Here is a 16,245-nt window from a genome sequence, read left to right as displayed (position 1 = left end):
GCATTTTTCCAAAATTGGAACGTTAGAAAATTCAAAAAACAGATCAGATATAAACCAAAATCATCAAACGAGATAGTTTGGACAAGTCAAGAGGAAATTAAGAAGATGAATCATTGGAAAACGAAGCTCCACCAGATCAAATGCAATCTTATTTCCATCTTGTTGTATTTTGGTGCAAGAAAGATGTTTTAAAACCATCTGGACATCAATCTGAAGTGATAAAATACTTCTGGGTGCATCAGGTGCATTTTTTCAAAATTGGAACGGTAGAAAATTCAAAAAACAGATCAGATATAAACCAAAATCATCAAACGAGATAGTTTGGACAAGTCAAGAGGAAATTAAGAAGATGAATCATTGGAAAACGAAGCTCCACCAGATCAAATGCAATCTTATTTCCATCTTGTTGTATTTTGGTACAAGAAAGATGTTTTAAAACCATCTGGACATCAACCTGAAGTGAGAAAATGCTTCTGGGTGCATCAGGTGCATTTTTTCAAAATTGGAACGGTAGAAAATTCAAAAAACAGATCAGATATAAACCAAAATCATCAAACGAGATAGTTTGGACAAGTCAAGAGGAAATTAAGAAGATGAATCATTGGAAAACGAAGCTCCACCAGATCAAATGCAATCTTATTTCCATCTTGTTGTATTTTGGTACAAGAAAGATGTTTTAAAACCATCTGGACATCAACCTGAAGTGAGAAAATGCTTCTGGGTGCATCAGGTGCATTTTTTCAAAATTGGAACGGTAGAAAATTCAAAAAACAGATCAGATATAAACCAAAATCATCAAACGAGATAGTTTGGACAAGTCAAGAGGAAATTAAGAAGATGAATCATTGGAAAACGAAGCTCCACCAGATCAAATGCAATCTTATTTCCATCTTGTTGTATTTTGGTACAAGAAAGATGTTTTAAAACCATCTGGACATCAACCTGAAGTGAGAAAATGCTTCTGGGTGCATCAGGTGCATTTTTTCAAAATTGGAACGGTAGAAAATTCAAAAAACAGATCAGATATAAACCAAAATCATCAACTAAATAGTTTGGAAGAGTCAAGAGGAAATTAAGAAGATGATTCATTGGAAAACGAAGCTCCACCAGATCAAATGCAATCTTATTTCCATCTTGTTGTATTTTGGTACAAGAAAGATGTTTTAAAACCATCTGGACATCAATCTGAAGTGATAAAATGCTTCTGGGTGCATCAGGTGCATTTTTCCAAAATTGGAACGTTAGAAAATTCAAAAAACAGATCAGATATAAACCAAAATCATCAAACGAGATAGTTTGGACAAGTCAAGAGGAAATTAAGAAGATGAATCATTGGAAAACGAAGCTCCACCAGATCAAATGCAATCTTATTTCCATCTTGTTGTATTTTGGTACGAAAGATGTTTTAAAACCATCTGGACATCAATCTGAAGTGATAAAATGCTTCTGGGTGCATCAGGTGCATTTTTCCAAAATTGGAACGGTAGAAAATTCAAAAAACAGATCAGATATAAACCAAAATCATCAAACGAGATAGTTTGGACAAGTCAAGAGGAAATTAAGAAGATGAATCATTGGAAAACGAAGCTCCACCAGATCAAATGCAATCTTATTTCCATCTTGTTGTATTTTGGTACAAGAAAGATGTTTTAAAACCATCTGGACATCAACCTGAAGTGAGAAAATGCTTCTGGGTGCATCAGGTGCATTTTTTCAAAATTGGAACGGTAGAAAATTCAAAAAACAGATCAGATATAAACCAAAATCATCAACTAAATAGTTTGGAAGAGTCAAGAGGAAATTAAGAAGATGATTCATTGGAAAACGAAGCTCCACCAGATCAAATGCAATCTTATTTCCATCTTGTTGTATTTTGGTACAAGAAAGATGTTTTAAAACCATCTGGACATCAACCTGAAGTGATAAAATGCTTCTGGGTGCATCAGGTGCATTTTTCCAAAATTGGAACGGTAGAAAATTCAAAAAACAGATCAGATATAAACCAAAATCATCAAACGAGATAGTTTGGACAAGTCAAGAGGAAATTAAGAAGATGAATCATTGGAAAACGAAGCTCCACCAGATCAAATGCAATCTTATTTCCATCTTGTTGTATTTTGGTACGAAAGATGTTTTAAAACCATCTGGACATCAATCTGAAGTGATAAAATGCTTCTGGGTGCATCAGGTGCATTTTTCCAAAATTGGAACGGTAGAAAATTCAAAAAACAGATCAGATATAAACCAAAATCATCAAACGAGATAGTTTGGACAAGTCAAGAGGAAATTAAGAAGATGAATCATTGGAAAACGAAGCTCCACCAGATCAAATGCAATCTTATTTCCATCTTGTTGTATTTTGGTGCAAGAAAGATGTTTTAAAACCATCTGGACATCAACCTGAAGTGATAAAATGCTTCTGGGTGCATCAGGTGCATTTTTCCAAAATTGGAACGGTAGAAAATTCAAAAAACAGATCAGATATAAACCAAAATCTTCAACTAAATAGTTTGGAAGAGTCAAGAGGAAATTAAGAAGATGATTCATTGGAAAACGAAGCTCCACCAGATCAAATGCAATCTTATTTCCATCTTGTTGTATTTTGGTGCAAGAAAGATGTTTTAAAACCATCTGGACATCAATCTGAAGTGATAAAATGCTTCTGGGTGCATCAGGTGCATTTTTCCAAAATTGGAACGTTAGAAAATTCAAAAAACAGATCAGATATAAACCAAAATCTTCAACTAAATAGTTTGGAAGAGTCAAGAGGAAATTAAGAAGATGATTCATTGGAAAACGAAGCTCCACCAGATCAAATGCAATCTTATTTCCATCTTGTTGTATTTTGGTACAAGAAAGATGTTTTAAAGCCATCTGGACATCAATCTGAAGTGATAAAATACTTCTGGGTGCATCAGGTGCATTTTTCCAAAATTGGAACGGTAGAAAATTCAAAAAACAGATCAGATATAAACCAAAATCTTCAACTAAATAGTTTGGAAGAGTCAAGAGGAAATTAAGAAGATGATTCATTGGAAAACGAAGCTCCACCAGATCAAATGCAATCTTATTTCCATCTTGTTGTATTTTGGTACAAGAAAGATGTTTTAAAACCATCTGGACATCAATCTGAAGTGATAAAATACTTCTGGGTGCATCAGGTGCATTTTTTCAAAATTGGAACAGAAGGAAATCCAATAATCGACACGACCGAGTGTAGATTCGCTCCAAGGCGGTCCAAACTGTGCCGAACGTTTAGATTCTGTGATAAATATTTGTTTGTCGTGATTTTAACTTTGTTCATTATTCGATTTAATTTCTAAATTCGTTTGGAAATTCTTTAGTGAAAATATGGAATCGATGGCGCGGTTCGCTCTACCTTTTAGAGAACAAAAACAAACCGCTCCGAAACGTTATTTTCGATACTATCTGAGAACCTTAGTGTAGTAGGTTAATTTAAAACCACAGGGGATCGTGTTCACGTCTCAATGTTGCCATATTTTCTACGCCACTTTAGATAATAAAGGAATTTCGGACTTTGATAATGTGCTCGATTTCGATAAACAGAGAATACGAATGCAGAGATTGTCGATATGATCGAATAGAATAGCAAAATATAAATAAAATCGCACGGGAAAATATCGAAAATATAATTTTACGTTTATACGATTCACCTTCAAAATTGTTTTTTCTTTAAGGTTAGTTTTTATTATACTGCGACTGGTACGCAGCCGCACTCGATTGGAAATTATCCCACGCGCTTCCTAAACAAACTTTTACTGCAGATGGAACGATTTTTATCTTTTTTAGAGCCGGTTCTCTGTTTTCAATCCATTATTTGATTGTTTTGGATATGAAACACTCGATGGAAACTTCTTCACGTTGCTTTTTTACCTACAGCTTTATCGTGTCAAAATTTTCGATTAATACGCGACGTACAACACTTTTTGAAACGCCTACTACGCCTTCTAGCTCCAGTACTTCTGGTTTGGTCGATGACTGCGATGCCGGTCCTTGCAGGTCGTACGACCGGATACTTTTGGAACTACCCTCGTACAAACAATCGATGATTAGTAATTAGTTGATATGAATGTATATCTAATGCAATTAATATAACAATATTCGAACAAACCCGACGTCTATTCTGTGTCACGCAGTATTTGGTTCGACATAGTTACGTCAAGAAAATTAACTGGAATTGTTGTGGGTTTGGGGTGGAATGTTTGCTATTTCATCTGCTTTCAAAGGGTTAATTTTGATTTTGAGGGCTTGTTCGTATTGGTAATTAGAAAGTTCGGTTTATATTTCGGTTCACAAATATTTTTTCCACAAAGTTTGGATGTATAACACAAAATACGAGGTCGAAATTATAAAAAAAAACTCACTAATATCTTTGAGTAGTACTTTTGGTTTCATTTTTACTGACCAGATGATTTGGCGCTTTCTAATGTTAGATGCTAAACGTGTCTGAACGGACTCAACGTTATACACGCCCAATAGATCTCCCGATTTGGTACCTCGGGACTTTTTCATGTGGGATTATATCAAATCTAAAGTTTACACAATTGGAAGGAAATATTTGTGACGAAATGGCGATTTTAGTATTGAGATACCGTTAAGGACATTATGTATAATATATTATTCGTTGAGCAACACTGCACATATGATAGAAAGTCTTTCCGTCGATAAATCCATTTGGTGGAAGAAATTGAAATTTTGTCAATGCCTGAAATATTTAATATCCGATGTGGGACAGGAATTGGAATAGATTATTCTCAAATTTCTCATCTCTCGAGGTAAACACGAGAAAAACGACATAAATATTGACTGGTTTTCACAATTTTTCGTAATTCGATCGATGCCCCTTCATATTTTCTCATTTTCTAATATAATCGGAAATTATTTCGTTATGAAACGCCTATACAAAAAAAAATCCGTTGTTGTAAGTTCTGGAAACCTAGCAGGCCGTTCATTCTAAACATTCCCTACAGGAAATGTCTAAGAAGCGTCCAAGATTAAATTAAAACTTGCCGTAACCAAAATACCTCGATTCCCTAGAGACATATCTGCCGATAAAGATCAAAATCCGAGGAAAAAATTAGTCTCCAGAAAGTTACGTATAAATCTGTCCCAATCCTAAGCTCGACAGGTGAAATTATGTTCAGTCGCCCTGAGGGCCTGTACAACCGGCCCTTGCCGACTTTCCAACGTAAATTAATTGTGAAAATGTCAAGAGATATTCCCAGGACGCGAAATTTCGCGTAAATCAGCAAGTTCTAGCTCTCAAGCCACAATAAGACCTCCAGCCGCGTGTTTGGAATATCTACAAAGGGATTTATAGATAATGCTCCGGAAAGCTGTCGCTATTTAGGGCTCTATGAAGTTAAATCAACGATTTAAGTACATATAAATTATTTATATATCTTATTATCATTTCTAATATATATTTTCAACCTTTACGCACAAAAAAACACAGAATAACGTACCAGTCTAGTTGAATCAATCAATTTTATTTGATATATTCCATCTTGTATTAATATTCGAACGTAATACAAGCTCAAAACAATTTTCCATACATTTATTTGAGGTTAATGGCTAAAATGGATTCACACTACGTTCCTTGAAGAGGTTTTTTGAGTTTCGAATGACGTATGGCGCTCAAATGTCACTATTACATCGAAAAAGTTTGTATCAATTTACCAGATTCAATCCGAGATAAATTTAATCGCACCTCGTATATAATCAGAATGTTTTTGTGAATTCCCATGAAATATACGTTACAAAAAATCCTTACAACGTTTTAAAAACAAATATTTCGCCATAATATTATCCCAGACGATTAAAAACTAATCAAAAACATACGTCAGAAATCTATGTAGAAATTTGACATATGACAGTTCGTTGAATTGGTTGAATCGAGGTTCGAATGACGTATGGCGCTCAAATGTCACTATTACATCGAAAAAGTTTGTATCAAATTAGCAGATTCAATCCGAGATAAATTTAATCGCACCTCGTATATAATTAGAATGTTTTTGTAAATTACCTTGAAATATACGTTACAAAAAATCCTTACAACGTTTTAAAAACAAATATTTCGCCATAATATTATCCCAGACGATTAAAAACTAATCAAAAACATACGTCAGAAATCTATATAGAAATTTGACATATGACAGTTCGTTGAGTTGGTTGAATCGAGTTTTTTCTAACAAATAACCATCTCAAATGAAAAAACGGAAAGTTTTGCTTAAGAAATGTTGTATTTGACTTTAAAAAATTTTTAAAAGTGAAACGCGGTTAAACTTTTAGATATATCATAGTTACCAACATAACCGGTAAATAAAAGCGTTATAATATTGAACTGTAGAAGTTATGTGGAAATTTGACATATGACAATGCTGTCATTTTCACGCGCGGTGAAACATCAGGATGGATTCTTTGATTTCAGGTATGATATTATAGTTGGAAAATTCAACTTTACGATTTATTATGAAAAAAATACGAGGTATTCCTGAAAAGCTTCAAGTATTAACAACCAAATGATAATGTAACTGACTGAACTAGAAACTAGTAGCATCCACTGTTATTATATTTATGTAGAGGTTATGTATTAAATAAGTATCTTCAACGTAAGTTTATTTTGGGTTGAGGTTTTAGAACAGCAGAATTGCTGTTTTTTGCTTCAAATCTTCCCCCGTAGACTTCCATAGTCAGTTATCACATACTCGGTGTTATTTATTTGATTCGAATGTTTCCTTTTTAAGTACAAACATATTTGATACACCTCGTAAACATTCAGAGTCAGTTTTAGTACAAATAATATTTCTTCTTCTCTTTTCCGAAGTATTTTTTGTTCTCTGGATTGTTTTCCATGTTTTCTTTCCCATTATTCACTTGCCCAAAATTTCTCCACCGGAAAACTTTTTTTATTAGCGGGATACGAATTGAGGTTATGAAAATAGTGTTAAATCGAAGGGAAAATCAGGGAAAGGGACGTCCAATTCTTTTATACAACTCAGATATTGTTAAAAAATATAAAATATGTTTATTTAGATCTTAGAACATGCTGGAAAATTCTAAAAGTACCACAATTTTGACATTTTGAAATTCCTTGTCCAAATAACTATGAAGTTGGCTACGAAAAAAAGTTTGGTGTATTATACTCTGCGGGAATTACGAATTTTATCATTTTCCGAAATATTTCTCTCGCTTTATAAATAATTAAAGAAGAAACTTTTTGAGAAATAAAGTGCGAAGCTACCTTTTAACTAATTTATATTTACCTGTTCGGCATCTTAAATTCATTCCTTCCTTTATACTTTTACGAAACTTGTGTCTCAAAAATACTTCTTGAAACTTATTTTTTTTATCAATGTACAAGGCGAACCAATATTATTTATTAATAACTGGATTTTAAACTACCATTTGAAGACCAGGAACGGCTTTTGCCCAATGGTTAACAATCCCTAATTTTTACAAGGACAAACTGTACAATTGGACATTTAGTCGATATTTAGTGATAGTAAAAAAGGTTATTTTGATTAAGAAAAACATCGAAAAGAAAATATATAACCCAAATAATACCCCCAATTAATTTATTCAGAAATTGACGAATGATTTGGACGAAAATTATTTATTTTTATGTGGTTGCCATGTTGAATCTTGTATATTCGAAGCAGCAATTTTTTTAAAAACATTTTTCCATATTATACGAGGTCTAGCTATTAAATAACGAGACTGGTTATGACAAAGAGTTTTATTATAAACACGTTCGTTTCAAACCGGTACTGCACAAATACAATAATAGTGACGGAAACGTGTTTTGGCATGTGCATAGACAAAATATCTAGATACCCAACGCACTAATCCTTTTTTACCCCACCCGTCTAGGACGCCCTCTAGACGTCCAGTCTCGTTATTTAATAACCAGACCTCGTATAATCGAAATCATTTCGAGAATTGAATTTTTTTTTCGAAAATATAGTTTTTTGAAGGAAATTAATAGTTTTAATTCATCCGAAAATGATTTTTTTTTACCCCACCCGTCTAGGACGCCCTCTAGACGTCCAGTCTCGTTATTTAATAACCAGACCTTGTATAATCGAAATCATTTCGAGAATTGAATTTTTTTTTTCGAAAATATAGTTTTTTTAAGGAAATTAATAGTTTTAATTCATCCGAAAATGATTTTTTTTTACCCCACCCGTCTAGGACGCCCTCTAGACGTCCAGTCTCGTTATTTAATAACCAGACCTCGTATAATCGAAATCATTTCGAGAATTGAATTTTTTTTTCGAAAATATAGTTTTTTGAAGGAAATTAATAGTTTTAATTCATCCGAAAATGATTTTTTTTTACCCCACCCGTCTAGGACGCCCTCTAGACGTCCAGTCTCGTTATTTAATAACCAGACCTCGTATAATCGAAATCATTTCGAGAATTGAATTTTTTTTTCGAAAATATAGTTTTTTGAATGAAATTAATAGTTTTAATTCATCCGAAAATGATTTTTTTTTACCCCACCCGTCTAGGACGCCCTCTAGACGTCCAGTCTCGTTATTTAATAACCAGACCTCGTATAATCGAAATCATTTCGAGAATTGAATTTTTTTTTCGAAAATATAGTTTTTTGAAGGAAATTAATAGTTTTAATTCATCCGAAAATGATTTTTTTTTACCCCACCCGTCTAGGACGCCCTCTAGACGTCCAGTCTCGTTATTTAATAACCAGACCTCGTATAATCGAAATCATTTCGAGAATTGAATTTTTTTTTCGAAAATATAGTTTTTTTAAGGAAATTAATAGTTTTAATTCATCCGAAAATGATTTTTTTTTACCCCACCCGTCTAGGACGCCCTCTAGACGTCCAGTCTCGTTATTTAATAACCAGACCTTGTATAATCGAAATCATTTCGAGAATTGAATTTTTTTTTTCGAAAATATAGTTTTTTTAAGGAAATTAATAGTTTTAATTCATCCGAAAATGATTTTTTTTTACCCCACCCGTCTAGGACGCCCTCTAGACGTCCAGTCTCGTTATTTAATAACCAGACCTCGTATAATCGAAATCATTTCGAGAATTGAATTTTTTTTTCGAAAATATAGTTTTTTGAATGAAATTAATAGTTTTAATTCAACCGAAAATGATTTTTTTTTACCCCACCCGTCTAGGACGCCCTCTAGACGTCCAGTCTCGTTATTTAATAACCAGACCTCGTATAATCGAAATCATTTCGAGAATTGAATTTTTTTTTCGAAAATATAGTTTTTTGAAGGAAATTAATAGTTTTAATTCATCCGAAAATGATTTTTTTTTACCCCACCCGTCTAGGACGCCCTCTAGACGTCCAGTCTCGTTATTTAATAACCAGACCTCGTATAATCGAAATCATTTCGAGAATTGAATTTTTTTTTCGAAAATATAGTTTTTTGAAGGAAATTAATAGTTTTAATTCATCCGAAAATGATTTTTTTTTACCCCACCCGTCTAGGACGCCCTCTAGACGTCCAGTCTCGTTATTTAATAACCAGACCTCGTATAATCGAAATCATTTCGAGAATTGAATTTTTTTTTCGAAAATATAGTTTTTTTAAGGAAATTAATAGTTTTAATTCATCCGAAAATGATTTTTTTTTACCCCACCCGTCTAGGACGCCCTCTAGACGTCCAGTCTCGTTATTTAATAACCAGACCTCGTATAATCGAAATCATTTCGAGAATTGAATTTTTTTTTCGAAAATATAGTTTTTTGAATGAAATTAATAGTTTTAATTCATCCGAAAATGATTTTTTTTTACCCCACCCGTCTAGGACGCCCTCTAGACGTCCAGTCTCGTTATTTAATAACCAGACCTCGTATAATCGAAATCATTTCGAGAATTGAATTTTTTTTTCGAAAATATAGTTTTTTGAATGAAATTAATAGTTTTAATTCATCCGAAAATGATTTTTTTTTACCCCACCCGTCTAGGACGCCCTCTAGACGTCCAGTCTCGTTATTTAATAACCAGACCTCGTATAATCGAAATCATTTCGAGAATTGAATTTTTTTTTCGAAAATATAGTTTTTTGAATGAAATTAATAGTTTTAATTCATCCGAAAATGATTTTTTTTACCCCACCCGTCTAGGACGCCCTCTAGACGTCCAGTCTCGTTATTTAATAACCAGACCTCGTATAATCGAAATCATTTTGAGAATTGAATTTTTTTTTCGAAAATATAGTTTTTTGAATGAAATTAATAGTTTTAATTCATCCGAAAATGATTTTTTTTACCCCACCCGTCTAGGACGCCCTCTAGACGTCCAGTCTCGTTATTTAATAACCAGACCTCGTATAATCGAAATCATTTTGAGAATTGAATTTTTTTTTCGAAAATATAGTTTTTTGAATGAAATTAATAGTTTTAATTCATCCGAAAATGATTTTTTTTTACCCCACCCGTCTAGGACGCCCTCTAGACGTCCAGTCTCGTTATTTAATAACCAGACCTCGTATAATCGAAATCATTTCGAGAATTGAATTTTTTTTTCGAAAATATAGTTTTTTGAATGAAATTAATAGTTTTAATTCATCCGAAAATGATTTTTTTTTACCCCACCCGTCTAGGACGCCCTCTAGACGTCCAGTCTCGTTATTTAATAACCAGACCTCGTATAATCGAAATCATTTTGAGAATTGAATTTTTTTTTCGAAAATATAGTTTTTTGAATGAAATTAATAGTTTTAATTCATCCGAAAATGATTTTACGGATTCTGAATTTGACTTAGAAGACGATTTAAAAAGCAATATGGCAACATCGCTTGTTTTTTTTTGACGTTCAGAGATCAGTGAACTGTTTATTTTTTTTTTTGGTTCAAACTCTATTCAATTTGAAACTAACGAAATTCGATGATTTAGGTTTTAAACGAAACATTTCCGAAGTACGTTTTGTTTAATAAAATAACGTATAGATGGGGTGTTTACACTAACCTTATATTTTTTTTCTAATAGCACAAAAGCAACACAAAATCAAGACGGACACATGGGCAATACAAAAAAGACAATCACTAACATATAAAATGCTCAAAAACAAACACAAAGAAGCACATAAAAAATATGAACTAGATAAAACACGAGGCCACCGATAAAAGTCACACAAAATATCTGAAGATGTTAAGCAAGCTTATTCCGACGTTGGTATTTCTTCGAGTGTTATCTGGATACAGGGCAAATGTTTACTATACCGTACTGATAAAAACGAGCAAAGATTACAGGTCCGTAACAAGATAATTGTAAAACAAATTGAACGTTGCTTTCGATTTCGCTACAGTTTAATTGAATTGACACTAAAAACTCGGTAATTTCTATGGAAAACTGTCGCTTATTCATTAGAAAGTAGATTTCATGAAACAAAGAAGAGCTGGCAACACTGTAAATCGCTCACCATCAGTGTAAACTGACCAAGAATAATAACACTTAGACTGAATACAGAAAAGATCAAAAAAGTGATGTTGATATGTTGAGGGACCAAATTAAGTGATTAGTGGTGAAAACGTGGAAAGCAAACCTGCAAAAAAACTCAAAAAATTATATTTTTGAGCTCAAATATTGACGTTCATAGGGATACGGAATTTGATTAGGAAAAACGTGAATGTGTGTGAAAATTCTGGAAGAAAAAGTTAATTATTGAATGTGTGGACATTGTTGTCAAGTTTCCACAAGTCAAAATTGATAATTTCTTATATTTTTAGTCAATTTTGTGTGCGCAGTTTGTTTTCTCAGTGTTTATTAATGTTATAAACACATTTTAAAAGAAAAACTTATTTGTGGACAAATTGAACTGTGAATTTATTCAAAATATTTTGTTTTATAATATGAAAAATTGAAGAATTTGATGTTTTTTAGAAAAAAATTAACGAAATTTGAAAGGCCGTATTATTAATTGATTTCCAAACGACGAATCTACAAGTATTCGAAAGCTCGGGAATATATTAGAGTTAGTACACTTTGATGTTTAATTTTACCGCAATAAAAGTCAAAATTATCAATTTTTTTGTCGATTTTTCTCAGTATTTCCTGATATTGTAAAAATTTCGATGAAAAAACTTATTAAACAAATTGAACTGTGAATTTATTATGAATTATTATGAAAAATTTAAGAATTTGATGCTTTTTAGAAAAAAAATTAACGAAATTTGAAAGGCCGTATTATTAATTAATTTCCAAACGACGAATCTATGAGTTTTCGAAAGCTCGGGAATATATTAAAGTTAGTACACTTTGATATTTGATTTTACCGCAATAAAAGTCAAAATTATCAATTTTTTTGTCGATTTTCCTCAATATTTCCTGATATTATAAAAATTTCGATGAAAAAACTTATTAAACAAATTAAACTGTGAATTTATTCAAAATATTTTGTTTTATAATATGAAAAATTGAAGAATTTGATGTTTTTTAGAAAAAAATTAACGAAATTTGAAAGGCCGTATTATTAATTGATTTCCAAACGACGAATCTACAAGTATTCGAAAGCTCGGGAATATATTAGAGTTAGTACACTTTGATGTTTAATTTTACCGCAATAAAAGTCAAAATTATCAATTTTTTTGTCGATTTTTCTCAGTATTTCCTGATATTGTAAAAATTTCGATGAAAAAACTTATTAAACAAATTGAACTGTGAATTTATTATGAATTATTATGAAAAATTTAAGAATTTGATGCTTTTTAGAAAAAAAATTAACGAAATTTGAAAGGCCGTATTATTAATTAATTTCCAAACGACGAATCTATGAGTTTTCGAAAGCTCGGGAATATATTAAAGTTAGTACACTTTGATATTTGATTTTACCGCAATAAAAGTCAAAATTATCAATTTTTTTGTCGATTTTCCTCAATATTTCCTGATATTATAAAAATTTCGATGAAAAAACTTATTAAACAAATTAAACTGTGAATTTATTCAAAATATTTTGATTTATAATATGAAAAATATAAAAATTTGATGTTTTTTATAAAAAAAATTAACGAAATTTGAAAGGCCGTATTATTAATTAATTTCCAAACGACGAATCTATGAGTTTTCGAAAGCTCGGGAATATATTAAAGTTAGTACACTTTGATATTTGATTTTACCGCAATAAAAGTCAAAATTATCAATTTTTTTGTCGATTTTCCTCAATATTTCCTGATATTATAAAAATTTCGATGAAAAAACTTATTAAACAAATTAAACTGTGAATTTATTCAAAATATTTTGATTTATAATATGAAAAATATAAAAATTTGATGTTTTTTATAAAAAAAATTAACGAAATTTGAAAGGCCGTATTATTAATTAATTTCCAAACGACGAATCTATGAGTTTTCGAAAGCTCGGGAATATATTAAAGTTAGTACACTTTGATATTTGATTTTACCGCAATAAAAGTCAAAATTATCAATTTTTTTGTCGATTTTCCTCAATATTTCCTGATATTATAAAAATTTCGATGAAAAAACTTATTAAACAAATTAAACTGTGAATTTATTCAAAATATTTTGATTTATAATATGAAAAATATAAAAATTTGATGTTTTTTATAAAAAAAATTAACGAAATTTGAAAGGCCGTATTATTAATTAATTTCCAAACGACGAATCTATGAGTTTTCGAAAGCTCGGGAATATATTAAAGTTAGTACACTTTGATGTTTAATTTTACCGCAATAAAAGTCAAAATTATCAATTTTTTTGTCGATTTTTCTCAGTATTTCCTAACATTATAAAAATTTCGATGAAAAAACTTATTAAACAAATTAAACTGTGAATTTATTCAAAATATTTTGATTTATAATATGAAAAATATAAAAATTTGATGCTTTTTAGAAAAAAAATTAACGAAATTTGAAAGGCCGTATTATTAATTAATTTCCAAACGACGAATCTATGAGTTTTCGAAAGCTCGGGAATATATTAAAGTTAGTACACTTTGATGTTTAATTTTACCGCAATAAAAGTCAAAATTATCAATTTTTTTGTCGATTTTTCTCAGTATTTCCTAACATTATAAAAATTTCGATGAAAAAACTTATTAAACAAATTAAACTGTGAATTTATTCAAAATATTTTGATTTATAATATGAAAAATATAAAAATTTGATGCTTTTTAGAAAAAAAATTAACGAAATTTGAAAGGCCGTATTATTAATTAATTTCCAAACGACGAATCTATGAGTTTTCGAAAGCTCGGGAATATATTAAAGTTAGTACACTTTGATGTTTAATTTTACCGCAATAAAAGTCAAAATTATCAATTTTTTTGTCGATTTTTCTCAGTATTTCCTAACATTATAAAAATTTCGATGAAAAAACTTATTAAACAAATTAAACTGTGAATTTATTCAAAATATTTTGATTTATAATATGAAAAATATAAAAATTTGATGCTTTTTAGAAAAAAAATTAACGAAATTTGAAAGGCCGTATTATTAATTAATTTCCAAACGACGAATCTATGAGTTTTCGAAAGCTCGGGAATATATTAAAGTTAGTACACTTTGATGTTTAATTTTACCGCAATAAAAGTCAAAATTATCAATTTTTTTGTCGATTTTTCTCAGTATTTCCTAACATTATAAAAATTTCGATGAAAAAACTTATTAAACAAATTAAACTGTGAATTTATTCAAAATATTTTGATTTATAATATGAAAAATATAAAAATTTGATGCTTTTTAGAAAAAAAATTAACGAAATTTGAAAGGCCGTATTATTAATTAATTTCCAAACGACGAATCTATGAGTTTTCGAAAGCTCGGGAATATATTAAAGTTAGTACACTTTGATGTTTAATTTTACCGCAATAAAAGTCAAAATTATCAATTTTTTTGTCGATTTTTCTCAGTATTTCCTAACATTATAAAAATTTCGATGAAAAAACTTATTAAACAAATTAAACTGTGAATTTATTCAAAATATTTTGATTTATAATATGAAAAATATAAAAATTTGATGCTTTTTAGAAAAAAAATTAACGAAATTTGAAAGGCCGTATTATTAATTAATTTCCAAACGACGAATCTATGAGTTTTCGAAAGCTCGGGAATATATTAAAGTTAGTACACTTTGATGTTTAATTTTACCGCAATAAAAGTCAAAATTATCAATTTTTTTGTCGATTTTTCTCAGTATTTCCTGATATTATAAAAATTTCGATGGAAAAACTTATTAAACAAATTGAACTGTGAATTTATTTAAAATATTTTGTTTTATAATATGAAAAATATAAAAATTTGATGTTTTTTATAAAAAAAATTAACGAAATTTGAAAGGCCGTATTATTAATTAATTTCCAAACGACGAATCTATGAGTTTTCGAAAGCTCGGGAATATATTAAAGTTAGTACACTTTGATGTTTGATTTTACCGCAATAAAAGTCAAAATTATCAATTTTTTTGTCGATTTTCCTCAATATTTCCTGATATTATAAAAATTTCGATGAAAAAACTTATTAAACAAATTAAACTGTGAATTTATTCAAAATATTTTGATTTATAATATGAAAAATATAAAAATTTGATGCTTTTTAGAAAAAAAATTAACGAAATTTGAAAGGCCGTATTATTAATTAATTTCCAAACGACGAATCTATGAGTTTTCGAAAGCTCGGGAATATATTAAAGTTAGTACACTTTGATGTTTGATTTTACCGCAATAAAAGTCAAAATTATCAATTTTTTTGTCGATTTTTCTCAGTATTTCCTAACATTATAAAAATTTCGATGAAAAAACTTATTAAACAAATTAAACTGTGAATTTATTCAAAATATTTTGATTTATAATATGAAAAATATAAAAATTTGATGCTTTTTAGAAAAAAAATTAACGAAATTTGAAAGGCCGTATTATTAATTAATTTCCAAACGACGAATCTATGAGTTTTCGAAAGCTCGGGAATATATTAAAGTTAGTACACTTTGATGTTTAATTTTACCGCAATAAAAGTCAAAATTATCAATTTTTTTGTCGATTTTTCTCAGTATTTCCTAACATTATAAAAATTTCGATGAAAAAACTTATTAAACAAATTGAACTGTGAATTTATTCAAAATATTTTGATTTATAATATGAAAAATATAAAAATTTGATGCTTTTTAGAAAAAAAATTAACGAAATTTGAAAGGCCGTATTATTAATTAATTTCCAAACGACGAATCTATGAGTTTTCGAAAGCTCGGGAATATATTAAAGTTAGTACACTTTGATGTTTAATTT

The 16,245-nt window shown here is 29.9% G+C and overlaps 1 protein-coding gene across 1 annotated transcript in view; it reads right to left on the bottom strand.

Moving 5' to 3' along the window:
* The window catches only part of LOC130893243 (CUGBP Elav-like family member 2), a 208,061-nt gene extending 196,880 nt beyond the window's left edge, over positions 1 to 11,181 (bottom strand). Inside the window, exon 1 of the mRNA XM_057799178.1 lies at positions 10,978 to 11,181. The gene's annotated coding sequence lies outside the window, so the exon portion shown is untranslated. The remainder of the gene's footprint in view (positions 1 to 10,977) is intronic.
* Positions 11,182 to 16,245: the final 5,064 nt, after the last annotated feature.

The sequence above is a fragment of the Diorhabda carinulata genome, chromosome 4, assembly GCF_026250575.1.
Source record: "Diorhabda carinulata isolate Delta chromosome 4, icDioCari1.1, whole genome shotgun sequence".
NCBI lineage: Eukaryota > Metazoa > Arthropoda > Insecta > Coleoptera > Chrysomelidae > Diorhabda > Diorhabda carinulata.
This window is presented reverse-complemented; position numbering and strand designations above follow the sequence as displayed.